Source organism: Otolemur garnettii, unplaced genomic scaffold (genome assembly GCF_000181295.1).
Source record: "Otolemur garnettii isolate 467f Iridium unplaced genomic scaffold, OtoGar3 scaffold00012, whole genome shotgun sequence".
Classification (NCBI taxonomy): Eukaryota; Metazoa; Chordata; class Mammalia; order Primates; family Galagidae; genus Otolemur; species Otolemur garnettii.
Window position 1 is genome coordinate 5,779,836 of NW_003852407.1, and position 8,679 is coordinate 5,788,514.

The window sequence follows — 8,679 nt, forward strand, 5'->3', positions numbered from 1 at the left end:
AAACTATGTAAATGGATTTTGTGGAAATTTTCAGTTATAATATTTTAAAGGGGTTGAATGGCATCTTTGTTTATTTGTAAATAAAATTGGATTTCCAAGTCAAGCACTTGTGTACCTTAGTATAAACCTGTTAATGTTTACTGCCTTAATCTACATTTGGTGTGTAACATCTCTCATATATGTTCTTTGCTATAAAATTGCTGAGTATAGATTTAATGATTACTTAGCTCATGTGGGTAACTAATATATTTTGGCACTTAAAGGCGATGTGGGTTTTTTGGCCTCAGAGTTGATGGAGTAGTTCAAGTTTGAGCCACTTTACAGATTCAGAAGAAGCTGTTAATTGAGGGCAGTAGCATGTTTTTATATGTATAAGCCATATGACATTTTAAAAAGAAAGAAAAGACCTAGTCTGAGGTCTTTTTTCATGTAAGGTATTACAGCACTCCTTCATGTTAATTTAATTTTGGAATACTGTCTAAAGTCCACACTCTGGGGAGCAGTTACAGAAGGGCAGGCTCAAAGTATTCTGTAGCAAAGTGAAGGAATGAACATCAAAATATTTCAGACCTGGAGGCCACTAACACAATTCCAGTCTTAATATGGCTGAAAAGAGGTCCGTAAGCTTTTATAGGTTACCCCTCGTTTCCCAGAGCAGTTTTGATTCAGTAATAACAGTATCTTATTTTAGAGTCTGATTGCCTGCCCACGTCCTCCCCTTTATTCATTCTCCACGTTAAAAATTTGTGATCATTCTGGACTCAACTGTTCATGATGTTTATGGTTCTTACGTATTCTGGTCCTACCTCTGTATGCCTCTCAACTCTGTGAAGGGTCTTGGCTCTAGTCTATAAGAGCCAAATTTGTACCCTAATCCTTAATCAAGTTCATTAGTTTTCAAACATTGATTAACAACAGAACCAGATTGTCAAAGGAATTCTAACATAGAATTGTAATACTATCTAAAACAGATAAATGTAGGTCCATTTATGTATTTATTTTTAATTGAAGCAGGAGTGGGACCCAAAGGCTCACTGTTCAGCCTCTACCCCACGCTCGTCAAGCTTCTCAGGTATTTCCACAAAATGCTAACTTTTCAAAACCATGACTAAAAATTATGTTGTAAAATCCCTGCTTTATGGGGCCAGGTACAGTGGCTCACGCCTGTAAATCCTAGCACTCTGGGATGCCAAGGCGGGTGGATTGCTTGAGGTCAGGAGTTCATGACCAGCCTAAGCAAGATTGAGACCCCCATCTCTAAAAATAGCTGGATGTTGTGCCTATAATCCCAGCTACTTGGGAGGCTAAGGCAAGAGAATCTCTCCAGCCCAAGGGTTTGAGGTTGCAGTGAGCTATGGTGCCACTACACTCTATCAAGGGCATCAAAGTGAGACTCTGTCTCAAAAAAAAAAAAAAAAAACCTGCTTTATGTACAGTAAGAAAGGGCGATCTGATTGTGCTGTGCAGGTATATAAGGTTACTTGTGTTTATACTCATGAAATGGAGAGGAAGCAATGTATCTGAATGGTACAAAATAGGAGGCAGGATATTATTTACCAAACAAAACCTTTATCATGTCACTTAAGGCAAATAAACTTCCTAAGATCTCAGTAGGTTTTGGCTGGCTTATCTTTAAAATTGGTCAATAACTGTTTCAGAACTCAAATCTGGTCCAGATGATTTACATACATTTTTTCAAATCACTAACCTTTGATTCTAGATGTATCACAACCAAAGAGATGCTCTCCTGAAATAAAATGTTTTTGGTTAAGTAAATCACTTTCTCATTGATATATTATTCACAACATAAGATTTTGGTACTGGCTCCGCGCCTATAGCTCAACCGGCTAAGGCGCCAACCACGTACACCTAAGGTGGCGGGTTCGAATCCCCAGCCCGGACCCGCCAAACAACAATGATGGCTGCAACCAAAAAATAGCCGGGCGTTGTGGCGGGCGCTTGTGGTCCCAGCTACTTGGGAGGCGGAGGCAGGAGACTCGCCTGAGCCCAGGAGTTGGAGGTTGCTGTGAGCTGTAATGCCACGGCACTCTGCCCAGGGGGACAGCTTGAGGCTCTGTCTCAAAAAAAAAAAAAAAAAAAAAAGATTTTGGTACTAATGAAAAAGGAATTCCTTTTTGCTAAAATTTTCCATGATCCCTCACTGGATTGGAGGTCAGATATTGTAAAAACATAATGGGTAATGCCCATGGGAATTAATAATCAAGATAAGTTCTGGAACCCCACCGTTAGTGTTAGGTTTTCACTCCTCCTTTGGGTTTTTTTTTTGCCCCATGTTTTTTTTTCAAATTTAGCCCCTCCCTTTTGAGGTCCCAGTCCTTCTGTATTCATTTTGCCTTGGGGCCAGTATAATCATCTGATGAGTCTTCTTGGTGAGGAGAAAGCCATTCTTTAGTCCTGTTTTCATTATTCTACATAATAGTGAATGATACCATCAGGTACACTACCCAATTGTCCAAACCTGGAATTTAGTTATCTTTTTCTTCTTTTGAGATAGTCTTGTGCCATCTCCCAGGCTTGAGTACAGTGGCATGATCATAGCTCATTGCAACCTCAAAATCCTGGGCTCAAGTCATCCTCCTGCCTCAGCCTTCCAAGTAGCTAGGACTACAGGCATGTACCATCACACTCAGCTACTTCTTTTAGTTTTCGTAAAGATGGTACCAAAGGATTGTTCAGGCTGGTCTCAGACTTCTGGCCTTAAGGGATCCTCCAGCCTTGGCCTCCCAAAGCAATGGCATGAGCCACTGTGCCATGTCCCACTAATTATCTTGATGCTTTTCTCTCCCTCACCCCCAAACTAATCTGTCACCAATTTCAAACTCTTACCTCCTAAAAATCTCTTGCATTTGTCCTCTGCTTTGTTTCAGACATAGTTAAAACATCTCTCCTGTACCCCTGTAGTAGTCTGTTCTAGATTCATCCATTCTGGCACCTTTCCCGTCTACTCTCCATACTCTAATACTTTTCTGAGAAAGTATTCAGAAAAAAATGTATGTCTTATATTACTCACTTGCTTAAAATCTTTTGGTGATGTTTTAATCTGGTCAAAGACTCAACTGGTTCAGAAAGGAAAACTAGAATCAAGTACCTTTTCCTTCAATGTGAGCTTGTCGCATAAAAACAAAGCAAAACAAAAACAATCTTATTCTTAGCAAAGATAAATAAGACAGAAAGAACTTGAGACCCAAGTGGGGAGAAAAAGCAAAAGGCCCCAGTCCAAAGGCCAGAAAGGATTACAGCTCACACCATGGTTGACTGCAGCACTGGGCCAAGGGGGTGGTGGATAGTGTTCCTATAGAATGTGGGTCGTCAGTCAAGGGCAGAACAGCAATTTTATTAACGAATTCCATCCGTGTAACCAGAATGTGTATCCTATTAAATCAGACTCCTCCTTCAAGTTGTTTCTTTAGTCATTTTCTAAGTCAGTACATAAGGGTGGCCATCTCTGCATTCAGTTTAAGTCCAAATAATATACCTAGATCAAGAGGAAACAAGTACAGGCCCCTAACGTATGTGAAAGGGTGGGGGTGGGAGAGGTGGTTGTACTGAACCAAGTTATAGGTCCCCTAGAACAGTCAGGCAAGGCTTGCAGTACCTCTACCACAGGGAAAGGGGTCGGAACCACAGCGTGAAGTTTTGTAATAGCTGATGAACGAAAAGAGAGTTGTAGCCGCTAAGGTAGTGGGCAAAGGAAGAAAAGCAGTTCTTTAGTCAAGTAGCTACGGAGGAAATGACTTCCGAGATTCAGAAATTTCAAGGAAAGTGTGATTCTGAGCTGCCCACCGAGGACGAACAAGAAGAGGTGGAGGAAGGCAAGTGGCGGAAAAGAAATCTCGGTTCAACAACGATATGTGGAATGGACAAAGGTAGGGATTTTAGTTCTTCCTCGTAAGCCTGGGCCCAGCAGGCAGAGCCCTTGCGGGAGAGTTTCAGTTTCTCCTCAGTGGCAGTGCAGGACCAGGATCTGACTGGATAGTGGGTGTCCCAACCCTAAGCCGGCAGAGGACCCCGGGCAATGGTAGCACCGGAAAAGGCGGGGCTTCCGGTGCGGTCCAGGGCCATTTCCGGCGTCCTTCTGGCAGCTGTAGGGCGCTCTAGGCCGGCTGCGGGGACCGGTGAGGCTTTTTGACTTTCCTGAGGACGGCGTGCGGAACGGGGGTGAGAAACCGCTCTAGGGCGGAACAGGAAAAAGCAGAACTGGGGCCAGGCTGGTTGCCATCTTTATAACGGGGCTCGCGGCAATACGGGCGGCGTCCCTGCACCAGCCTTCCCGCGGTGGCACGGGCAAACCCACGCGCTTGCTCCGTGAGGACAGCCCGCCCCTCGGCCTAGGCGCCACTGCGCGTGCGCAGAACAGGCCCCCTAGGCTCCGCTAGGCAGCCGCTTAAGCGATGTCCTGTCCTGGGTTTCCCGTGGGCGGGTGGTGAGTCCGGCGTATTAGTCATTTCTGGAAGCGTGCCCCTGGACTGTATTTCGAAGCTAGCGTCTCTTCTGGTTAGTTCGGCGTTTGTCAGACTGTAGAACTTGGTCTCGAACAGTGCACTGACCATTCGTGAAGCTACTTCCCACCCAAGAGGTGGAAGGATCGAAGTTGAGTGGGTGCAGATTTTGTTCTTGCATCCTTTCTGCTTTCGAGACTTGGATCATGAGTTTAGTTAATTCAGAGCCTTTCTTGAACGCCTAAGCAACACAGTGGAAAAGGCAACACCCACCTTTCATTCGCAAAGCTCTAGAGTTTAGTAGAACAGATGCGGGCAGATCACCAGGGCAGTGATACGTCTAATGGGAGCACATTGCCTCAGGGAAGGCACGCCAGAGGAAATCATGCTTAACAGAGATTGAGGACAGGTGTGGATCTGGGGACAGGAGGGTGTAGGGGGTGAGAGTGAGTGTTAGAATACAGAGAGCAGAAGTGGTTTCAGACAAAAATCCCATAGTGAGGGAAATTAAGTACAGGACACTTGGTTGACTACAATGCCATGGAACTTGGGTGCCAGTAGACACAGGTCAGTTCGGGAAGTAAACCAGAACTCTTCTCTAGCTGTGTTCATTGTTCAGACTTCATAGAGCAGTGGGGAGCCACTGGAAGAATTTTAACTGGGAAGTAACTGAATAATATCATTTACTGAGTGAAGGCAGTGGTTCCAGAAAAGTCTGGAAATTCTTTGGAAGGAGAATTTGTACACCCCAAGGGAGGTTAGTAGGCATATTCTCCTGAAGAGGCTCAATCTCCCAATAGAAATTTTGTATTGAAATATCTTGTTTTATCTTAAGTATTTATTGCATGTTTTGAATTGTATTCCACAATGTATCTTTATTTTGATACACTTTCTTAAATCCTCAAGTTATATTAATATTTTAGGACTTTGCATCATATGTATCTTGTGATTTTTTGGTCCTTGACACATCCCTCATGTACTGGTCCGTCTTTCCTCCCCAAATTTGCCCCCCCCCCCAACCAATACATAGCCAAGCCTTTCTGTGAGTACAGCACTGTTAATGATACTTACTTGTGTTAATATCTTTAATCCTTTCCCTCATTAGAGGTGAGTGTTACTATTGCTACTACTTTAGCAATGAAAAAAAAACAGGTTAAGAGGCTAAGAAAATTTCCCAAGTTCACATCGCTAGTGAGTAAGGATTCTTCCCAGGCATGTAGAACTCCTTTGTTCTTGCACTTAACCACACTGCACTATTGCATTTCAGCGAATGGGTTTGGGGCTGGAAATAGGCAATATAAAGCAGAGAGGACATTTAAGAAGTTGTTGGAATAGTCATAAGAGATGATGATTTCAAAACTAAGGTAGTTTTAGTAGTGATGAAGGTAAGTGAGTGGATTCAAGACTGTAAAGGAGGTGGAACTGATATGATTTGGCATCTGGATTGATAATGCTGCCAATCACTCATAAGGATCGTGGGACAAAGAACAACTTTCAGGGTGAAAGGACTTGTTGAATTGAGATGCTGGTGGGATATTCAAGGATGGATGTCCTCTGAAGTATCTAGAAGAGTTCCTTTTGGGATGAGAGAGGGAATTTGCTGTTCTTCTTTACATTGACTATGTACCAGTTGTTTTATGGCTCTTCTAACGGACATCCCATGTAACTTGCTCAGATTATGGGAGATGGTGGGATGTGGACACAAGAGAAACAAAATCATGGGTTACTTTGGAGCCTTTATAGTTGTTTTGAGATGATATTAGTATTTTACAATCTTATTTTATCAAATACCACTTGCAGTTCAGGTAACAAGGATTACAAAGGTTCAGACGAGAAGAGAGATCATGGCAGAAGTGGACAAGTTAGTGGGAATAACTGAAGAATAACTATATTTTGAGGTGTGAATGGGCATCTCATTTTTCTTTTAGGCCTCGGTCAATCACTTTGAAATATGTGATGTTAGAGGTTAAAAGGTATGTTCTCTGGAACTAACAAAAGCAAAGAACATAGGCTTTTTTAATGTTTTGGTAACGTTAAGTCTATGTGCATGCTTTAGTAAGGATTAAAATTATCGGTATTTAATATGACAGTTCCCTGGCTCTAGTTGGCCAGGTTGGGTTTTTTCCCCCAAGAAGTACAGTTCTTTCTTTTGTTTTTTTCCAGTCTTGTTTATATTTTGTTAATCACTTTCAGAAGTAACATTTTTAATTGAATATAGATGTCTCTCAAGAAGCTGGGTTTTGAGAGAAACAATTTTAGGTTCCTCTATGTATAAAAAGAAAATGCTTTATGTACATTTGTCCATCCTTTTGTGGTGCACTTGGTGTATTTTAAATTAAATAATTCTTGAAGTATTACTCATCCAAATAGAGTCCCTAGGAACAGTCAAGGCTTTTAACTAACAAGTTGTTTCTCCTCTTAGGCAGGTAATAGTTGATGCTATTGTTGATGTAATCCTTCATGTCAAAGTCACAGTAAAGATCAGAAATAGAACAATATGAGGACTGTTACAAAAGGGAGGATTTTTTTTTTTTTTTTTTTTTTTTTTTGAGACAGAGCCTCAAGCTGTCCCCCTGGGTAGAGTGCCATGGCATCACGCTCATAGCAACCTCCAACTCCTGGGCTCAAGCGAGTCTCCTGCCTCAGCCTCCCAAGTAGCTGGGACTACAGGCGCCCGCCACAACGCCCGGCCATTTTTTGGGTGCAGACATCATTGTTGTTTGGCGGGCCCGGGCTGGGGATTCAAACCCGCCACCTTAGGTGTATGTGGCTGGAGCCTTAGCCGCTTGAGCCACAGGCGCCGAGCCAAAAGGGAGGATTTTGCAGTTGAACCTTGATTAACCAGAGCTCTTAATGTTTTTTTTTTTTTTTTAACTTTTGCACTTTTTTTTTTTCTACCAGCCGTTGCATTATAAATGACAAACAGAATCAAGGATTTACTTGAAATACAAGTGCCTCAGGCTTGGGGGTTTTTACGATGAGTTGTATAGTAATTGTGTAGACTTAGTTTTTTAAAACTATATTGCATATAAGAAAAATGACTGAAATTTAGCAAGACTGATATTTGTTGTGAAATATGTAATCCACAAGAGTATGTGCAATGTATGCTGTATATAAGTTTTTAATAATATCTTCTAGGTAAAGAATAGAGCATCACCAGACCTTAGAGCAGAGGTCTTCAACCTGTGGGCCACGACCCCTTTGTAACAATGAAAATACATTGCAGGGTTAGGAAAGTTGAGAACCACTGCCTTAGAGGCTCCCTTTGTGATAGGAGTAACCAGTATCCTGACTTTCGTGGTGATCTTTCGATTGCCTTGCTTCTCTTTATGGTTTTGTCACTTATGTGTGCATGTCTGTTGAATGCTAGAGTGTGAAGCCATAGTGTATGTATTCTTTGGGACTTGCTTCTTCCCTCCAGTAGTGGATTTCTGAGAGTTATGTAAGATGATGTATGTGAATGTAATTCATTCATTTTCACTGCCTTTTGTATTTTTTGTGTGAAAATAACCATAATTTAATTATATATTCCATTGTTAGACATTTGTGCTGTTTTCATTGTCTGGCTGTTAAGCAAACAGTGCTGCTGTGGACGTTTTTGTTCATGCCTCATGGTATGTCAAGGAACTTATCAAGGGCACAAAAACCTAGTTGTGGAATTACTGGGTCATAGAGTATGGTGATGCTGAACTGATTTTAAAAGTGCTTGCACAGGTTTATTCTCTCAGTAGTGGTATATGGAGATTCCTGTTGGCAAATTTAGTATATTGAGACTAAAATTTTGCCAGTGTGTTAGTTGGTGCTGTGATCTCATTGTGTTTTAAATTTGTATTTCCCTGATTACCAGTGAGTTTGAGCATCTTTGTTTTTTTGCTGTTAATATTTGCACTTTTATAAAGGATACGTTGAGATCTTTTGCATTTTTCCTATTGAGTTATTTTTCATTTTCTTAATAATTATAGTTTATATTTTCTGGATGTTTTTCTTTTTTTTTTGAGACAGAGCGTCAAGCTGTCCCCCGGGTACCATGGCATCACAGCTCACAGCAACCTCCAGCTTCCAACTCCTGGGCTTAAGCGGATCTCCTGCCTCAGCTTCCCAAGTAGCTCGGACCACAGGTGCCCGCCACAATGCCCGGCTATTTTTTGGTTGCAGCCATCATTGTTGTTTGGCGGGCCTGGGCTGGATTCGAACCCGCCACCTTAGGTGTATGTGGCTG

The 8,679-nt window shown here is 42.0% G+C and overlaps 1 protein-coding gene across 4 annotated transcripts in view; it reads left to right on the plus strand.

Annotated features, from left to right (window-relative positions):
* The first annotated feature begins 4,089 nt into the window (after positions 1-4,089).
* The window catches only part of HDHD2 (haloacid dehalogenase like hydrolase domain containing 2), a 45,562-nt gene continuing 40,972 nt past the window's right edge, over positions 4,090-8,679 (plus strand). For 2 of the 4 annotated variants that reach the window (XM_003784718.3, XM_003784719.3), the window contains exon 1: positions 4,090-4,179. The gene's annotated coding sequence lies outside the window, so the exon portion shown is untranslated. Of the gene's footprint in view, positions 4,180-4,934; positions 5,028-8,679 lie in introns of those variants that run through there. The other 2 variants (XM_023510206.1, XM_023510205.1) reach the window with 2 other exon arrangements.